This window comes from Opisthocomus hoazin, chromosome 12 (genome assembly GCF_030867145.1).
Source record: "Opisthocomus hoazin isolate bOpiHoa1 chromosome 12, bOpiHoa1.hap1, whole genome shotgun sequence".
Taxonomy (NCBI): Eukaryota; Metazoa; Chordata; class Aves; order Opisthocomiformes; family Opisthocomidae; genus Opisthocomus; species Opisthocomus hoazin.
In genome coordinates, this window is record NC_134425.1 from 27,874,123 (window position 1) to 27,894,204 (window position 20,082).

Below are 20,082 nucleotides of genomic sequence, written 5' to 3' on the forward strand. Positions count from 1 at the left end.
GGCAAGACAAGCAAGCAGCCCCAGACTCTGTGCCTCTGTGCGAGCAGTGCCATGGGCAGATGAGGCTGAGCAACAGCTTTCCAGGCTAGCCCCTTCCGGCTGCAAGCTATCTGCAGACGTTCGTGTTTTCGGGGCAGGTCTGCTGGAGGCACCTAAAATTACACTCCCATTTCCGGGCTTCGTTGGAAGTTTGAGGTGGCAAGACAAGCAAGCAGCCCCAGTCTCTGTGAATCTGTGCGAGCAGTGCCATGGGCAGATGAGGTTGAGCAACAGCTTTCCAGTCTAGACCTTTCTATCTGCAAGTTACCTGCAGACGTTCCCATTTTCTGAGCAGGGCTGCTGGAGGCGCCTGGAATGACACCCCCATCCCCGGGCCACGTTGGAAGTTTGAGGTGGCAAGACAAGCAAGCAGCCCCAGTCTCTGTGCCTCTCTGCGAGCAGTGCCATGGGCAGATGAGGCTGAGCAACAGCTTTCCAGGCTAGCCCCTTCTGGTTGCGAGCTTTCTGCAGAAGTTCGCATTTTAGTAGCAGGGCTGCATGAGGCGCCCGGCACGGACACAATAACTTACGATTGAAGTTTGAGGTGGCAAGACAAGCAAGCTGCCCCAGTCTCTGTGCCGCTGTGCGAGCAGTGCCATGGGCAGATGGGGCTGAGCAACAGCTTTCCAGGCTAGACCCTTCTGGCTGCCTGCTATCTGCAGACGTTTGCGTTTTCGGAGCAGGGCTGCCGGAGGTGTCTTTCACGGACCCTCTACTTACGTTTGAAGTTTGAGGTGGCAAGAGCAGCAGGCAGCCCCCGTCTCTGTGCCTCTGTGCGAGCAGTGACATGGGAATGAGGCTGAGCAACAGCTTCCCAGTCTAGCCCCTTCTGGCTGCCAGCTTTCTGCAGATGTTCGCCTTTTTAAAGCAGGGCTGCCGGTGGTGCCCAGAAGGGATCACCAATCCCTGGGCTACTTTGGAAGTTTGATGTGGCAAGACAAGCAAGCAGCCCCAGTCTCTGTGCCTCTGTGCGAGCAGTGCCATGGGCAGATGAGGCTGAGCAACAGCTTTCCAGGCTAGCCCTTTGTAACTGCGCGCTATCAGCAGACATTCCCATTTTTGGAGCAGGACTGCTGGAGGCTCCTGGACTGACACACCCATCCCCGGGCCACATTGGAAGTTTGAGGTGGCAATACAAGCAAGCAGCCCCAGTCTCTGTGCCTCTGTGCGAGCAGTGTCATGGGCAGATGAGACTGAGCAACAGCATTCCAGGCTAGCCCTTTCTGATTGCAAGCTATCTGCAGACTTTTGCATTTTCGGAGCAAGACTGCTGGAGGCGCCTGGAATGACACCCCCATCCCCGGCCTACACTGGAAGTTGGAGGTGGCAAGACAAGCAAGCAGCTCCAGTCTCTGTGCTACTGTGCTAGCAGTGCCATGGGTAGATGAGGCTGAGCAACCGCTTTCCAGGCTAGCACCTTCTGCCTGCCAGCTATCTGCAGACGTTCCCATTTTCGGAGCAGGGCAGCAGGAGGCGCCCGGCAGTTACCTCCTAATATAGTTTTGAAGTTTGAGTAGGCAAGACAAGCAATCAGCCCCAGTCTCTGTGTCTCTGTGCGAGCAGTGCCATGGGCAGATGAGGCTGAGCAACAGCTTTCTAGGCTAGCGCCTTCTGGCTGCCAGCTAGCTGCAGATGTTCGCATTTTCGGAGCAGGGCTGCGGCAGGCTCCCGGTAGGTACCTCCTAATATAGGTTTGAGGTTTGAGTAGGCAAGAGGTGCAATCAGCCCCAGTCTCTGTGCCTCTGTGCGAGCAGTGCCATGGGCAGATGAGGCTGAGCAACAGCTTTCCAGTCTAGACCTTTCTATCTGTAAGTTATCTGCAGACGTTCGCATTTTTAAAGCAGGGCTACCGGAGGCGTCCGGTAGGGACCCTCTTATCCACGTTTGAAGTTTGATGTGGCAAGACAAGCAAGAAGCCCCAGTCTGTGTGCCTCTGTGCGAGCAATGCCATGGGCAGATGAGGTTGAGCAACAGCTTTCCAGGCTAGCCCCTTCTGCCTGCGAGCTATCTGCAGACATTCGCATTTTTAAAGCAGGGCTGCCGGAGGCACCTGGAATGACACCCCCATCCCCGGGCCACGTTGGAAGTTTGATGTGGCAAGACAAGCAAGCAGCCCCAGTCTCTGTGCCTCTGTGCGAGCAGTGCCATGGGCAGATGAGGCTGAGCAACAGCTTCCCAGGCTAGCCCCTTCCGGCTGCAAGCTATCTGCAGACGTTCGTGTTTTCGGGGCAGGTCTGCTGGAGGCACCTAAAATTACACTCCCATTTCCGGGATTCGTTGGAAGTTTGAGGTGGCAAGACAAGCAAGCAGACCCAGTCTCTGTGCCTCTGTGCGAGCAGTGCCATGGGCAGATGAGGCTGAGCAACAGCTTTCCAGGCTAGCCCTTTGTAACTGCGCGCTATCTGCAGACATTCCCATTTTTGGAGCAGGACTGCTGGAGGCTCCTGGACTGACACACCCATCCCCGGGCCACATTGGAAGTTTGAGGTGGCAATACAAGCAAGCAGCCCCAGTCTCTGTGCCTCTGTGCGAGCAGTGTCATGGGCAGATGAGACTGAGCAACAGCATTCCAGGCTAGCCCTTTCTGATTGCAAGCTATCTGCAGACTTTTGCATTTTCGGAGCAAGACTGCTGGAGGCGCCTGGAATGACACCCCCATCCCCGGCCTACACTGGAAGTTGAAGGTGGCAAGACAAGCAAGCAGCTGCAGTCTCTGTGCTACTGTGCTAGCAGTGCCATGGGTAGATGAGGCTGAGCAACAGCTTTCCAGGCTAGCCCCTTCTAGCTGCCAGCTATCTGCAGACGGTCCCATTTTCGGAGCAGGGCTGCTGGAGACGTCAGGCAGGATCTGCCATCCCCGGGCTACGTTTAAAGTGTGAGGTGTCAAGCCAAGGAAGCAGCCCCAGTGTCTGTGCCTCTGTGCGAGCAGTGCCATGGGCAGATGAGGCTGAGCAACAGCTTTCCAGGCTAGCCCCTTCTGGCTGCCAGCTATCTGCAGACATTCGCATTTTTAAAGCAGGGCTGCCGGAGGCACCTGGAATGACACCCCCATCCCCGGGCCACGTTGGAAGTTTGATGTGGCAAGACAAGCATGCAGCCCCAGTCTCTGTGCCTCTGTGCGAGCAGTGCCATGGGCAGATGAGGCTGAGCAACAGCTTTCCAGGCTAGCCCCTTCTGGCTGCCAGCTATCTGCAGACGTTCCCATTTTCGGAACAGGGCTGCCGGAGGCGCCCGGTAGGTACCTCCTAATATAGATTTCAAGTTTGAGTAGGCAAGACAAGCAAGCAGCCCCAGACTCTGTGCCTCTGTGCGAGCACTGCCATGGGCAGATGAGGCTGAGCAACAGCTTTCCAGGCTAGCCCCTTCCGGCTGCAAGCTATCTGCAGACGTTCATGTTTTCGCGGCAGGTCTGCTGGAGGCACCTAAAATTACACTCCCATTTCCGGGCTTCGTTGGAAGTTTGAGGTGGCAAGACAAGCAAGCAGACCCAGTCTCTGTGCCTCTGTGCGAGCAGTGCCATGGGCAGATGAGGCTGAGCAACAGCTTTCCAGTCTAGACCTTTCTATCTGCAAGTTATCTGCAGACGTTCCCATTTTCTGACCAGGGCTGCTGGAGGCGCCTGGAATGACACCCCCATCCCCGGGCCACGTTGGAAGTTTGAGGTGGCAAGACAAGCAAGCAGCCCCAGTCTCTGTGCCTCTCTGCGAGCAGTGCCATGGGCAGATGAGGCTGAGCAACAGCTTTCCAGGCTAGCCCCTTCTGGTTGCGAGCTTTCTGCAGAAGTTCGCATTTTAGTAGCAGGGCTGCATGAGGCGCCCGGCACGGACACAATAACTTACGATTGAAGTTTGAGGTGGCAAGACAAGCAAGCTGCCCCAGTCTCTGTGCCGCTGTGCGAGCAGTGCCATGGGCAGATGGGGCTGAGCAACAGCTTTCCAGGCTAGACCCTTCTGGCTGCCTGCTATCTGCAGACGTTTGCGTTTTCGGAGCAGGGCTGCCGGAGGTGTCTTTCACGGACCCTCTACTTACGTTTGAAGTTTGAGGTGGCAAGAGCAGCAGGCAGCCCCCGTCTCTGTGCCTCTGTGCGAGCAGTGACATGGGAATGAGGCTGAGCAACAGCTTCCCAGTCTAGCCCCTTCTGGCTGCCAGCTTTCTGCAGATGTTCGCCTTTTTAAAGCAGGGCTGCCGGTGGTGCCCAGAAGGGATCACCAATCCCTGGGCTACTTTGGAAGTTTGATGTGGCAAGACAAGCAAGCAGCCCCAGTCTCTGTGCCTCTGTGCGAGCAGTGCCATGGGCAGATGAGGCTGAGCAACAGCTTTCCAGGCTAGCCCTTTGTAACTGCGCGCTATCAGCAGACATTCCCATTTTTGGAGCAGGACTGCTGGAGGCTCCTGGACTGACACACCCATCCCCGGGCCACATTGGAAGTTTGAGGTGGCAATACAAGCAAGCAGCCCCAGTCTCTGTGCCTCTGTGCGAGCAGTGTCATGGGCAGATGAGACTGAGCAACAGCATTCCAGGCTAGCCCTTTCTGATTGCAAGCTATCTGCAGACTTTTGCATTTTCGGAGCAAGACTGCTGGAGGCGCCTGGAATGACACCCCCATCCCCGGCCTACACTGGAAGTTGGATGTGGCAAGACAAGCAAGCAGCTCCAGTCTCTGTGCTACTGTGCTAGCAGTGCCATGGGTAGATGAGGCTGAGCAACCGCTTTCCAGGCTAGCACCTTCTGCCTGCCAGCTATCTGCAGACGTTCCCATTTTCGGAGCAGGGCAGCAGGAGGCGCCCGGCAGTTACCTACTAATATAGTTTTGAAGTTTGAGTAGGCAAGACAAGCAAGCAGCCCCAGTCTCTGTGTCTCTGTGCGAGCAGTGCCATGGGCAGATGAGGCTGAGCAACAGCTTTCTAGGCTAGCGCCTTCTGGCTGCCAGCTAGCTGCAGATGTTCGCATTTTCGGAGCAGGGCTGCGGCAGGCTCCCGGTAGGTACCTCCTAATATAGGTTTGAGGTTTGAGTAGGCAAGAGGTGCAATCAGCCCCAGTCTCTGTGCCTCTGTGCGAGCAGTGCCATGGGCAGAAGAGGCTGAGCAATAGCTTTCCAGGCTAGCCCCTTCTGCCTGCCAGCTATCTGCAGACGTTCGCATATTCGCAGCAGGGCTGCTGGAGGTGCCTAAAATTATACCCCCATCCCCGGGCTACGTTTGAAGTTTGAGGTGGCAAGACAAGCAAGCAGACCGAGTCTCTGTGCCTCTGTGAGAGCAGTGCCATGGGCAGATGAGGCTGAGCAACAGCTTTCCAGTCTAGACCTTTCTATCTGTAAGTTATCTGCAGACGTTCGCATTTTTAAAGCAGGGCTACCGGAGGCGTCCGGTAGGGACCCTCTTATCCACGTTTGAAGTTTGATGTGGCAAGACAAGCAAGAAGCCCCAGTCTGTGTGCCTCTGTGCGAGCAATGCCATGGGCAGATGAGGTTGAGCAACAGCTTTCCAGGCTAGCCCCTTCTGCCTGCGAGCTATCTGCAGACATTCGCATTTTTAAAGCAGGGCTGCCGGAGGCACCTGGAATGACACCCCCATCCCCGGGCCACGTTGGAAGTTTGATGTGGCAAGACAAGCAAGCAGCCCCAGTCTCTGTGCCTCTGTGCGAGCAGTGCCATGGGCAGATGAGGCTGAGCAACAGCTTCCCAGGCTAGCCCCTTCCGGCTGCAAGCTATCTGCAGACGTTCGTGTTTTCGGGGCAGGTCTGCTGGAGGCACCTAAAATTACACTCCCATTTCCGGGATTCGTTGGAAGTTTGAGGTGGCAAGACAAGCAAGCAGACCCAGTCTCTGTGCCTCTGTGCGAGCAGTGCCTTGGGCAGATGAGGCTGAGCAACAGCTTTCCAGTCTAGACCTTTCTATCTGCAAGTTATCTGCAGACGTTCCCATTTTCTTAGCAGGGCTGCTGGAGGCGCCTGGAATGACACCCCCATCCCCGGGCCACGTTGGAAGTTTGAGGTGGCAAGACAAGCAAGCAGCCCCAGTCTCTGTGCCTCTGTGCGAGCAGTGTCATGGGCAGATGAGACTGAGCAACAGCATTCCAGGCTAGCCCTTTCTGATTGCAAGCTATCTGCAGACTTTTGCATTTTCGGAGCAAGACTGCTGGAGGCGCCTGGAATGACACCCCCATCCCCGGCCTACACTGGAAGTTGGAGGTGGCAAGACAAGCAAGCAGCTGCAGTCTCTGTGCTACTGTGCTAGCAGTGCCATGGGTAGATGAGGCTGAGCAACAGCTTTCCAGGCTAGCCCCTTCTAGCTGCCAGCTATCTGCAGACGGTCCCATTTTCGGAGCAGGGCTGCTGGAGACGTCAGGCAGGATCTGCCATCCCCGGGCTACGTTTAAAGTGTGAGGTGTCAAGCCAAGGAAGCAGCCCCAGTGTCTGTGCCTCTGTGCGAGCAGTGCCATGGGCAGATGAGGCTGAGCAACAGCTTTCCAGGCTAGCCCCTTCTGGCTGCCAGCTATCTGCAGACATTTGCATTTTTAAAGCAGGGCTGCCGGAGGCACCTGGAATGACACCCCCATCCCCGGGCCACGTTGGAAGTTTGATGTGGCAAGACAAGCATGCAGCCCCAGTCTCTGTGCCTCTGTGCGAGCAGTGCCATGGGCAGATGAGGCTGAGCAACAGCTTTCCAGGCTAGCCCCTTCTGGCTGCCAGCTATCTGCAGACGTTCCCATTTTCGGAACAGGGCTGCCGGAGGCGCCCGGTAGGTACCTCCTAATATAGATTTCAAGTTTGAGTAGGCAAGACAAGCAAGCAGCCCCAGACTCTGTGCCTCTGTGCGAGCACTGCCATGGGCAGATGAGGCTGAGCAACAGCTTTCCAGGCTAGCCCCTTCCGGCTGCAAGCTATCTGCAGACGTTCATGTTTTCGCGGCAGGTCTGCTGGAGGCACCTAAAATTACACTCCCATTTCCGGGCTTCGTTGGAAGTTTGAGGTGGCAAGACAAGCAAGCAGACCCAGTCTCTGTGCCTCTGTGCGAGCAGTGCCATGGGCAGATGAGGCTGAGCAACAGCTTTCCAGTCTAGACCTTTCTATCTGCAAGTTATCTGCAGACGTTCCCATTTTCTGAGCAGGGCTGCTGGAGGCGCCTGGAATGACACCCCCATCCCCGGGCCACGTTGGAAGTTTGAGGTGGCAAGACAAGCAAGCAGCCCCAGTCTCTGTGCCTCTCTGCGAGCAGTGCCATGGGCAGATGAGGCTGAGCAACAGCTTTCCAGGCTAGCCCCTTCTGGTTGCGAGCTTTCTGCAGAAGTTCGCATTTTAGTAGCAGGGCTGCATGAGGCGCCCGGCACCGACACAATAACTTACGATTGAAGTTTGAGGTGGCAAGACAAGCAAGCTGCCCCAGTCTCTGTGCCGCTGTGCGAGCAGTGCCATGGGCAGATGGGGCTGAGCAACAGCTTTCCAGGCTAGACCCTTCTGGCTGCCTGCTATCTGCAGACGTTTGCGTTTTCGGAGCAGGGCTGCCGGAGGTGTCTTTCACGGACCCTCTACTTACGTTTGAAGTTTGAGGTGGCAAGAGCAGCAGGCAGCCCCCGTCTCTGTGCCTCTGTGCGAGCAGTGACATGGGAATGAGGCTGAGCAACAGCTTCCCAGTCTAGCCCCTTCTGGCTGCCAGCTTTCTGCAGATGTTCGCCTTTTTAAAGCAGGGCTGCCGGTGGTGCCCAGAAGGGATCACCAATCCCTGGGCTACTTTGGAAGTTTGATGTGGCAAGACAAGCAAGCAGCCCCAGTCTCTGTGCCTCTGTGCGAGCAGTGCCATGGGCAGATGAGGCTGAGCAACAGCTTTCCAGGCTAGCCCTTTGTAACTGCGCGCTATCAGCAGACATTCCCATTTTTGGAGCAGGACTGCTGGAGGCTCCTGGACTGACACACCCATCCCCGGGCCACATTGGAAGTTTGAGGTGGCAATACAAGCAAGCAGCCCCAGTCTCTGTGCCTCTGTGCGAGCAGTGTCATGGGCAGATGAGACTGAGCAAAAGCATTCCAGGCTAGCCCTTTCTGATTGCAAGCTATCTGCAGACTTTTGCATTTTCGGAGCAAGACTGCTGGAGGCGCCTGGAATGACACCCCCATCCCCGGCCTACACTGGAAGTTGGAGGTGGCAAGACAAGCAAGCAGCTCCAGTCTCTGTGCTACTGTGCTAGCAGTGCCATGGGTAGATGAGGCTGAGCAACCGCTTTCCAGGCTAGCACCTTCTGCCTGCCAGCTATCTGCAGACGTTCCCATTTTCGGAGCAGGGCAGCAGGAGGCGCCCGGCAGTTACCTACTAATATAGTTTTGAAGTTTGAGTAGGCAAGACAAGCAAGCAGCCCCAGTCTCTGTGTCTCTGTGCGAGCAGTGCCATGGGCAGATGAGGCTGAGCAACAGCTTTCTAGGCTAGCGCCTTCTGGCTGCCAGCTAGCTGCAGATGTTCGCATTTTCGGAGCAGGGCTGCGGCAGGCTCCCGGTAGGTACCTCCTAATATAGGTTTGAGGTTTGAGTAGGCAAGAGGTGCAATCAGCCCCAGTCTCTGTGCCTCTGTGCGAGCAGTGCCATGGGCAGAAGAGGCTGAGCAATAGCTTTCCAGGCTAGCCCCTTCTGCCTGCCAGCTATCTGCAGACGTTCGCATATTCGCAGCAGGGCTGCTGGAGGTGCCTAAAATTATACCCCCATCCCCGGGCTACGTTTGAAGTTTGAGGTGGCAAGACAAGCAAGCAGACCGAGTCTCTGTGCCTCTGTGAGAGCAGTGCCATGGGCAGATGAGGCTGAGCAACAGCTTTCCAGTCTAGACCTTTCTATCTGTAAGTTATCTGCAGACGTTCGCATTTTTAAAGCAGGGCTACCGGAGGCGTCCGGTAGGGACCCTCTTATCCACGTTTGAAGTTTGATGTGGCAAGACAAGCAAGAAGCCCCAGTCTGTGTGCCTCTGTGCGAGCAATGCCATGGGCAGATGAGGTTGAGCAACAGCTTTCCAGGCTAGCCCCTTCTGCCTGCGAGCTATCTGCAGACATTCGCATTTTTAAAGCAGGGCTGCCGGAGGCACCTGGAATGACACCCCCATCCCCGGGCCACGTTGGAAGTTTGATGTGGCAAGACAAGCAAGCAGCCCCAGTCTCTGTGCCTCTGTGCGAGCAGTGCCATGGGCAGATGAGGCTGAGCAACAGCTTCCCAGGCTAGCCCCTTCCGGCTGCAAGCTATCTGCAGACGTTCGTGTTTTCGGGGCAGGTCTGCTGGAGGCACCTAAAATTACACTCCCATTTCCGGGATTCGTTGGAAGTTTGAGGTGGCAAGACAAGCAAGCAGACCCAGTCTCTGTGCCTCTGTGCGAGCAGTGCCTTGGGCAGATGAGGCTGAGCAACAGCTTTCCAGTCTAGACCTTTCTATCTGCAAGTTATCTGCAGACGTTCCCATTTTCTTAGCAGGGCTGCTGGAGGCGCCTGGAATGACACCCCCATCCCCGGGCCACGTTGGAAGTTTGAGGTGGCAAGACAAGCAAGCAGCCCCAGTCTCTGTGCCTCTGTGCGAGCAGTGCCATGGGCAGATGAGGCTGAGCAACAGCTTTCCAGGCTAGCCCTTTGTAACTGCGCGCTATCTGCAGACATTCCCATTTTTGGAGCAGGACTGCTGGAGGCTCCTGGACTGACACACCCATCCCCGGGCCACATTGGAAGTTTGAGGTGGCAATACAAGCAAGCAGCCCCAGTCTCTGTGCCTCTGTGCGAGCAGTGTCATGGGCAGATGAGACTGAGCAACAGCATTCCAGGCTAGCCCTTTCTGATTGCAAGCTATCTGCAGACTTTTGCATTTTCGGAGCAAGACTGCTGGAGGCGCCTGGAATGACACCCCCATCCCCGGCCTACACTGGAAGTTGGAGGTGGCAAGACAAGCAAGCAGCTGCAGTCTCTGTGCTACTGTGCTAGCAGTGCCATGGGTAGATGAGGCTGAGCAACAGCTTTCCAGGCTAGCCCCTTCTAGCTGCCAGCTATCTGCAGACGGTCCCATTTTCGGAGCAGGGCTGCTGGAGACGTCAGGCAGGATCTGCCATCCCCGGGCTACGTTTAAAGTGTGAGGTGTCAAGCCAAGGAAGCAGCCCCAGTGTCTGTGCCTCTGTGCGAGCAGTGCCATGGGCAGATGAGGCTGAGCAACAGCTTTCCAGGCTAGCCCCTTCTGGCTGCCAGCTATCTGCAGACATTTGCATTTTTAAAGCAGGGCTGCCGGAGGCACCTGGAATGACACCCCCATCCCCGGGCCACGTTGGAAGTTTGATGTGGCAAGACAAGCATGCAGCCCCAGTCTCTGTGCCTCTGTGCGAGCAGTGCCATGGGCAGATGAGGCTGAGCAACAGCTTTCCAGGCTAGCCCCTTCTGGCTGCCAGCTATCTGCAGACGTTCCCATTTTCGGAACAGGGCTGCCGGAGGCGCCCGGTAGGTACCTCCTAATATAGATTTCAAGTTTGAGTAGGCAAGACAAGCAAGCAGCCCCAGACTCTGTGCCTCTGTGCGAGCACTGCCATGGGCAGATGAGGCTGAGCAACAGCTTTCCAGGCTAGCCCCTTCCGGCTGCAAGCTATCTGCAGACGTTCATGTTTTCGCGGCAGGTCTGCTGGAGGCACCTAAAATTACACTCCCATTTCCGGGCTTCGTTGGAAGTTTGAGGTGGCAAGACAAGCAAGCAGACCCAGTCTCTGTGCCTCTGTGCGAGCAGTGCCATGGGCAGATGAGGCTGAGCAACAGCTTTCCAGTCTAGACCTTTCTATCTGCAAGTTATCTGCAGACGTTCCCATTTTCTGAGCAGGGCTGCTGGAGGCGCCTGGAATGACACCCCCATCCCCGGGCCACGTTGGAAGTTTGAGGTGGCAAGACAAGCAAGCAGCCCCAGTCTCTGTGCCTCTCTGCGAGCAGTGCCATGGGCAGATGAGGCTGAGCAACAGCTTTCCAGGCTAGCCCCTTCTGGTTGCGAGCTTTCTGCAGAAGTTCGCATTTTAGTAGCAGGGCTGCATGAGGCGCCCGGCACCGACACAATAACTTACGATTGAAGTTTGAGGTGGCAAGACAAGCAAGCTGCCCCAGTCTCTGTGCCGCTGTGCGAGCAGTGCCATGGGCAGATGGGGCTGAGCAACAGCTTTCCAGGCTAGACCCTTCTGGCTGCCTGCTATCTGCAGACGTTTGCGTTTTCGGAGCAGGGCTGCCGGAGGTGTCTTTCACGGACCCTCTACTTACGTTTGAAGTTTGAGGTGGCAAGAGCAGCAGGCAGCCCCCGTCTCTGTGCCTCTGTGCGAGCAGTGACATGGGAATGAGGCTGAGCAACAGCTTCCCAGTCTAGCCCCTTCTGGCTGCCAGCTTTCTGCAGATGTTCGCCTTTTTAAAGCAGGGCTGCCGGTGGTGCCCAGAAGGGATCACCAATCCCTGGGCTACTTTGGAAGTTTGATGTGGCAAGACAAGCAAGCAGCCCCAGTCTCTGTGCCTCTGTGCGAGCAGTGCCATGGGCAGATGAGGCTGAGCAACAGCTTTCCAGGCTAGCCCTTTGTAACTGCGCGCTATCAGCAGACATTCCCATTTTTGGAGCAGGACTGGTGGAGGCTCCTGGACTGACACACCCATCCCCGGGCCACATTGGAAGTTTGAGGTGGCAATACAAGCAAGCAGCCCCAGTCTCTGTGCCTCTGTGCGAGCAGTGTCATGGGCAGATGAGACTGAGCAAAAGCATTCCAGGCTAGCCCTTTCTGATTGCAAGCTATCTGCAGACTTTTGCATTTTCGGAGCAAGACTGCTGGAGGCGCCTGGAATGACACCCCCATCCCCGGCCTACACTGGAAGTTGGAGGTGGCAAGACAAGCAAGCAGCTCCAGTCTCTGTGCTACTGTGCTAGCAGTGCCATGGGTAGATGAGGCTGAGCAACCGCTTTCCAGGCTAGCACCTTCTGCCTGCCAGCTATCTGCAGACGTTCCCATTTTCGGAGCAGGGCAGCAGGAGGCGCCCGGCAGTTACCTACTAATATAGTTTTGAAGTTTGAGTAGGCAAGACAAGCAAGCAGCCCCAGTCTCTGTGTCTCTGTGCGAGCAGTGCCATGGGCAGATGAGGCTGAGCAACAGCTTTCTAGGCTAGCGCCTTCTGGCTGCCAGCTAGCTGCAGATGTTCGCATTTTCGGAGCAGGGCTGCGGCAGGCTCCCGGTAGGTACCTCCTAATATAGGTTTGAGGTTTGAGTAGGCAAGAGGTGCAATCAGCCCCAGTCTCTGTGCCTCTGTGCGAGCAGTGCCATGGGCAGAAGAGGCTGAGCAATAGCTTTCCAGGCTAGCCCCTTCTGCCTGCCAGCTATCTGCAGACGTTCGCATATTCGCAGCAGGGCTGCTGGAGGTGCCTAAAATTATACCCCCATCCCCGGGCTACGTTTGAAGTTTGAGGTGGCAAGACAAGCAAGCAGACCGAGTCTCTGTGCCTCTGTGAGAGCAGTGCCATGGGCAGATGAGGCTGAGCAACAGCTTTCCAGTCTAGACCTTTCTATCTGTAAGTTATCTGCAGACGTTCGCATTTTTAAAGCAGGGCTACCGGAGGCGTCCGGTAGGGACCCTCTTATCCACGTTTGAAGTTTGATGTGGCAAGACAAGCAAGAAGCCCCAGTCTGTGTGCCTCTGTGCGAGCAATGCCATGGGCAGATGAGGTTGAGCAACAGCTTTCCAGGCTAGCCCCTTCTGCCTGCGAGCTATCTGCAGACATTCGCATTTTTAAAGCAGGGCTGCCGGAGGCACCTGGAATGACACCCCCATCCCCGGGCCACGTTGGAAGTTTGATGTGGCAAGACAAGCAAGCAGCCCCAGTCTCTGTGCCTCTGTGCGAGCAGTGCCATGGGCAGATGAGGCTGAGCAACAGCTTCCCAGGCTAGCCCCTTCCGGCTGCAAGCTATCTGCAGACGTTCGTGTTTTCGGGGCAGGTCTGCTGGAGGCACCTAAAATTACACTCCCATTTCCGGGATTCGTTGGAAGTTTGAGGTGGCAAGACAAGCAAGCAGACCCAGTCTCTGTGCCTCTGTGCGAGCAGTGCCTTGGGCAGATGAGGCTGAGCAACAGCTTTCCAGTCTAGACCTTTCTATCTGCAAGTTATCTGCAGACGTTCCCATTTTCTTAGCAGGGCTGCTGGAGGCGCCTGGAATGACACCCCCATCCCCGGGCCACGTTGGAAGTTTGAGGTGGCAAGACAAGCAAGCAGCCCCAGTCTCTGTGCCTCTGTGCGAGCAGTGCCATGGGCAGATGAGGCTGAGCAACAGCTTTCCAGGCTAGCCCTTTGTAACTGCGCGCTATCAGCAGACATTCCCATTTTTGGAGCAGGACTGCTGGAGGCTCCTGGACTGACACACCCATCCCCGGGCCACATTGGAAGTTTGAGGTGGCAATACAAGCAAGCAGCCCCAGTCTCTGTGCCTCTGTGCGAGCAGTGTCATGGGCAGATGAGACTGAGCAACAGCATTCCAGGCTAGCCCTTTCTGATTGCAAGCTATCTGCAGACTTTTGCATTTTCGGAGCAAGACTGCTGGAGGCGCCTGGAATGACACCCCCATCCCCGGCCTACACTGGAAGTTGGAGGTGGCAAGACAAGCAAGCAGCTGCAGTCTCTGTGCTACTGTGCTAGCAGTGCCATGGGTAGATGAGGCTGAGCAACAGCTTTCCAGGCTAGCCCCTTCTAGCTGCCAGCTATCTGCAGACGGTCCCATTTTCGGAGCAGGGCTGCTGGAGACGTCAGGCAGGATCTGCCATCCCCGGGCTACGTTTAAAGTGTGAGGTGTCAAGCCAAGGAAGCAGCCCCAGTGTCTGTGCCTCTGTGCGAGCAGTGCCATGGGCAGATGAGGCTGAGCAACAGCTTTCCAGGCTAGCCCCTTCTGGCTGCCAGCTATCTGCAGACATTCGCATTTTTAAAGCAGGGCTGCCGGAGGCACCTGGAATGACACCCTCATCCCCGGGCCACGTTGGAAGTTTGATGTGGCAAGACAAGCATGCAGCCCCAGTCTCTGTGCCTCTGTGCGAGCAGTGCCATGGGCAGATGAGGCTGAGCAACAGCTTTCCAGGCTAGCCCCTTCTGGCTGCCAGCTATCTGCAGACGTTCCCATTTTCGGAACAGGGCTGCCGGAGGCGCCCGGTAGGTACCTCCTAATATAGATTTCAAGTTTGAGTAGGCAAGACAAGCAAGCAGCCCCAGACTCTGTGCCTCTGTGCGAGCACTGCCATGGGCAGATGAGGCTGAGCAACAGCTTTCCAGGCTAGCCCCTTCCGGCTGCAAGCTATCTGCAGACGTTCATGTTTTCGCGGCAGGTCTGCTGGAGGCACCTAAAATTACACTCCCATTTCCGGGCTTCGTTGGAAGTTTGAGGTGGCAAGACAAGCAAGCAGACCCAGTCTCTGTGCCTCTGTGCGAGCAGTGCCATGGGCAGATGAGGCTGAGCAACAGCTTTCCAGTCTAGACCTTTCTATCTGCAAGTTATCTGCAGACGTTCCCATTTTCTGAGCAGGGCTGCTGGAGGCGCCTGGAATGACACCCCCATCCCCGGGCCACGTTGGAAGTTTGAGGTGGCAAGACAAGCAAGCAGCCCCAGTCTCTGTGCCTCTCTGCGAGCAGTGCCATGGGCAGATGAGGCTGAGCAACAGCTTTCCAGGCTAGCCCCTTCTGGTTGCGAGCTTTCTGCAGAAGTTCGCATTTTAGTAGCAGGGCTGCATGAGGCGCCCGGCACGGACACAATAACTTACGATTGAAGTTTGAGGTGGCAAGACAAGCAAGCTGCCCCAGTCTCTGTGCCGCTGTGCGAGCAGTGCCATGGGCAGATGGGGCTGAGCAACAGCTTTCCAGGCTAGACCCTTCTGGCTGCCTGCTATCTGCAGACGTTTGCGTTTTCGGAGCAGGGCTGCCGGAGGTGTCTTTCACGGACCCTCTACTTACGTTTGAAGTTTGAGGTGGCAAGAGCAGCAGGCAGCCCCCGTCTCTGTGCCTCTGTGCGAGCAGTGACATGGGAATGAGGCTGAGCAACAGCTTCCCAGTCTAGCCCCTTCTGGCTGCCAGCTTTCTGCAGATGTTCGCCTTTTTAAAGCAGGGCTGCCGGTGGTGCCCAGAAGGGATCACCAATCCCTGGGCTACTTTGGAAGTTTGATGTGGCAAGACAAGCAAGCAGCCCCAGTCTCTGTGCCTCTGTGCGAGCAGTGCCATGGGCAGATGAGGCTGAGCAACAGCTTTCCAGGCTAGCCCTTTGTAACTGCGCGCTATCAGCAGACATTCCCATTTTTGGAGCAGGACTGGTGGAGGCTCCTGGACTGACACACCCATCCCCGGGCCACATTGGAAGTTTGAGGTGGCAATACAAGCAAGCAGCCCCAGTCTCTGTGCCTCTGTGCGAGCAGTGTCATGGGCAGATGAGACTGAGCAACAGCATTCCAGGCTAGCCCTTTCTGATTGCAAGCTATCTGCAGACTTTTGCATTTTCGGAGCAAGACTGCTGGAGGCGCCTGGAATGACACCCCCATCCCCGGCCTACACTGGAAGTTGGAGGTGGCAAGACAAGCAAGCAGCTCCAGTCTCTGTGCTACTGTGCTAGCAGTGCCATGGGTAGATGAGGCTGAGCAACCGCTTTCCAGGCTAGCACCTTCTGCCTGCCAGCTATCTGCAGACGTTCCCATTTTCGGAGCAGGGCAGCAGGAGGCGCCCGGCAGTTACCTACTAATATAGTTTTGAAGTTTGAGTAGGCAAGACAAGCAAGCAGCCCCAGTCTCTGTGTCTCTGTGCGAGCAGTGCCATGGGCAGATGAGGCTGAGCAAGAGCTTTCTAGGCTAGCGCCTTCTGGCTGCCAGCTAGCTGCAGATGTTCGCATTTTCGGAGCAGGGCTGTGGCAGGCTCCCGGTAGGTACCTCCTAATATAGGTTTGAGGTTTGAGTAGGCAAGAGGTGCAATCAGCCCCAGTCTCTGTGCCTCTGTGCGAGCAGTGCCATGGGCAGAAGAGGCTGAGCAACAGCTTTCCAGGCTAGCCCCTTCTGCCTGCCAGCTATCTGCAGACGTTCGCATATTCGCAGCAGGGCTGCTGGAGGTGCCTAAAATTATACCCCCATCCCCGGGCTACGTTTGAAGTTTGAGGTGGCAAGACAAGCAAGCAGCCCCACTCTCTGTGCCTCTGTGCGAGCAGTGCCATGGGCAGATGAGGCTGAGCAACAGCTTTCCAGGCTAGCCCCTTCTGCCTGCCAGCTATCTGCAGACATTCGCATTTTTAAAGCAGGGCTACCGGAGGCGTCCGGTAGGGACCCTCTTATCCACGTTTGAAGTTTGATGTGGCAAGACAAGCAAGAAGCCCCAGTCTGTGTGCTTCTGTGCGCCTCTGTGCGAGCAATGCCATGGGCAGATGAGGTTGAGCAACAGCTTTCCAGGCTAGCCCCTTCTGCCTGCGAGCTATCTGCAGACATTCGCATTTTTAAAGCAGGGCTGCCGGAGGCACCTGGAATGACACCCCCATCCCCGGGCCACGTTGGAAGTTTGATGTGGCAAGACAAGCAAGCAGCCCCAGTCTCTGTGCCTCTGTGCGAGCAGTGCCATGGGCAGATGAGGCTGAGCAACAGCTTCCCAGGCTAGCCCCTTCCGGCTGCAAGCTATCTGCAGACGTTCGTGTTTTCGGGGCAGGTCTGCTGGAGGCAACTAAAATTACACTCCCATTTCCGGGATTCGTTGGAAGTTTGAGGTGGCAAGACAAGCAAGCAGACCCAGTCTCTGTGCCTCTGTGCAAGCAGTGCCTTGGGCAGATGAGGCTGAGCAACAGCTTTCCAGTCTAGACCTTTCTATCTGCAAGTTATCTGCAGACGTTCCCATTTTCTTAGCAGGGCTGCTGGAGGCGCCTGGAATGACACCCCCATCCCCGGGCCACGTTGGAAGTTTGAGGTGGCAAGACAAGCAAGCAGCCCCAGTCTCTGTGCCTCTGTGCGAGCAGTGCCATGGGCAGATGAGGCTGAGCAACAGCTTTCCAGGCTAGCCCTTTGTAACTGCGCGCTATCAGCACATTCCCATTTTTGGAGCAGGACTGCTGGAGGCTCCTGGACTGACACACCCATCCCCGGGCCACATTGGAAGTTTGAGGTGGCAATACAAGCAAGCAGCCCCAGTCTCTGTGCCTCTGTGCGAGCAGTGTCATGGGCAGATGAGACTGAGCAACAGCATTCCAGGCTAGCCCTTTCTGATTGCAAGCTATCTGCAGACTTTTGCATTTTCGGAGCAAGACTGCTGGAGGTGCCTGGAATGACACCCCCATCCCCGGCCTACACTGGAAGTTGGAGGTGGCAAGACAAGCAAGCAGCTGCAGTCTCTGTGCTACTGTGCTAGCAGTGCCATGGGTAGATGAGGCTGAGCAACAGCTTTCCAGGCTAGCCCCTTCTAGCTGCCAGCTATCTGCAGACGGTCCCATTTTCGGAGCAGGGCTGCTGGAGACGTCAGGCAGGATCTGCCATCCCCGGGCTACGTTTAAAGTGTGAGGTGTCAAGCCAAGGAAGCAGCCCCAGTGTCTGTGCCTCTGTGCGAGCAGTGCCATGGGCAGATGAGGCTGAGCAACAGCTTTCCAGGCTAGCCCCTTCTGGCTGCCAGCTATCTGCAGACATTCGCATTTTTAAAGCAGGGCTGCCGGAGGCACCTGGAATGACACCCCCATCCCCGGGCCACGTTGGAAGTTTGATGTGGCAAGACAAGCATGCAGCCCCAGTCTCTGTGCCTCTGTGCGAGCAGTGCCATGGGCAGATGAGGCTGAGCAACAGCTTTCCAGGCTAGCCCCTTCTGGCTGCCAGCTATCTGCAGACGTTCCCATTTTCGGAACAGGGCTGCCGGAGGCGCCCGGTAGGTACCTCCTAATATAGATTTCAAGTTTGAGTAGGCAAGACAAGCAAGCAGCCCCAGACTCTGTGCCTCTGTGCGAGCACTGCCATGGGCAGATGAGGCTGAGCAACAGCTTTCCAGGCTAGCCCCTTCCGGCTGCAAGCTATCTGCAGACGTTCATGTTTTCGCGGCAGGTCTGCTGGAGGCACCTAAAATTACACTCCCATTTCCGGGCTTCGTTGGAAGTTTGAGGTGGCAAGACAAGCAAGCAGACCCAGTCTCTGTGCCTCTGTGCGAGCAGTGCCATGGGCAGATGAGGCTGAGCAACAGCTTTCCAGTCTAGACCTTTCTATCTGCAAGTTATCTGCAGACGTTCCCATTTTCTGAGCAGGGCTGCTGGAGGCGCCTGGAATGACACCCCCATCCCCGGGTCACGTTGGAAGTTTGAGGTGGCAAGACAAGCAAGCAGCCCCAGTCTCTGTGCCTCTGTGCTAGCAGTGCCATGGGTATATGAGGCTGAGCAACAGCTTTCCAGGCTAGCCCTTTGTAACTGCGCGCTATCAGCAGACATTCCCATTATTGGAGCAGGACTGGTGGAGGCTCCTGGACTGACACACCCATCCCCGGGCCACATTGGAAGTTTGAGGTGGCAATACAAGCAAGCAGCCCCACTCTCTGTGCCTCTGTGCGAGCAGTGTCATGGGCAGATGAGACTGAGCAACAGCATTCCAGGCTAGCCCTTTCTGATTGCAAGCTATCTGCAGACTTTTGCATTTTCGGAGCAAGACTGCTGGAGGCGCCTGGAATGACACCCCCATCCCCGGCCTACACTGGAAGTTGGAGGTGGCAAGACAAGCAAGCAGCTGCAGTCTCTGTGCTACTGTGCGAGCAGTGCCATGGGTAGATGAGGCTGAGCAACAGCTTTCCAGGCTAGCCCCTTCTAGCTGCCAGCTATCTGCAGACGGTCCCATTTTCGGAGCAGGGCTGCTGGAGACGTCAGGCAGGATCTGCCATCCCCGGGCTACGTTTAAAATGTGAGGTGTCAAGCCAAGGAAGCAGCCCCAGTGTCTGTGCCTCTGTGCGAGCAGTGCCATGGGCAGATGAGGCTGAGCAACAGCTTTCCAGGCTAGCCCCTTCTGGCTGCCAGCTATCTGCAGACATTCGCATTTTTAAAGCAGGGCTGCCGGAGGCACCTGGAATGACACCCCCATCCCCGGGCCACGTTGGAAGTTTGATGTGGCAAGACAAGCATGCAGCCCCAGTCTCTGTGCCTCTGTGCGAGCAGTGCCATGGGCAGATGAGGCTGAGCAACAGCTTTCCAGGCTAGCCCCTTCTGGCTGCCAGCTATCTGCAGACGTTCCCATTTTCGGAACAGGGCTGCCGGAGGCGCCCAGTAGGTACCTCCTAATATAGATTTGAAGTTTGAGTAGGCAAGACAAGCAAGCAGACCCAGACTCTGTGCCTCTGTGCGAGCACTGCCATGGGCAGATGAGGCTGAGCAACAGCTTTCCAGGCTAGCCCCTTCCGGCTGCAAGCTATCTGCAGACGTTCGTGTTTTCGCGGCAGGGCTGCTGGAGGCACCTAAAATTACACTCCCATTTCCGGGCTTCGTTGGAAGTTTGAGGTGGCAAGACAAGCAAGCAGCCCCAGTCTCTGTGCCTCTGTGCGAGCAGTGCCATGGGCAGATGAGGCTGAGCAACAGCTTTCCAGTCTAGACCTTTCTATCTGCAAGTTATCTGCAGACGTTCCCATTTTCTGAGCAGGGCTGCTGGAGGCGCCTGGAATGACACCCCCATCCCCGGGCCACGTTGGAAGTTTGAGTAGGCAAGACAAGCAAGCAGCCCCAGTCTCTGTGCCGCTGTGCGAGCAGTGCCATGGGCAGATGGGGCTGAGCAACAGCTTTCCAGGCTAGACCCTTCTGGCTGCCTGCTATCTGCAGACGTTTGCGTTTTCGGAGCAGGGCTGCCGGAGGTGTCTTTCACGGACCCTCTACTTACGTTTGAAGTTTGAGGTGGCAAGAGCAGCAGGCAGCCCCCGTCTCTGTGCCTCTGTGCGAGCAGTGACATGGGAATGAGGCTGAGCAACAGCTTCCCAGTCTAGCCCCTTCTGGCTGCCAGCTTTCTGCAGATGTTCGCCTTTTTAAAGCAGGGCTGCCGGTGGTGCCCAGAAGGGATCACCAATCCCTGGGCTACTTTGGAAGTTTGATG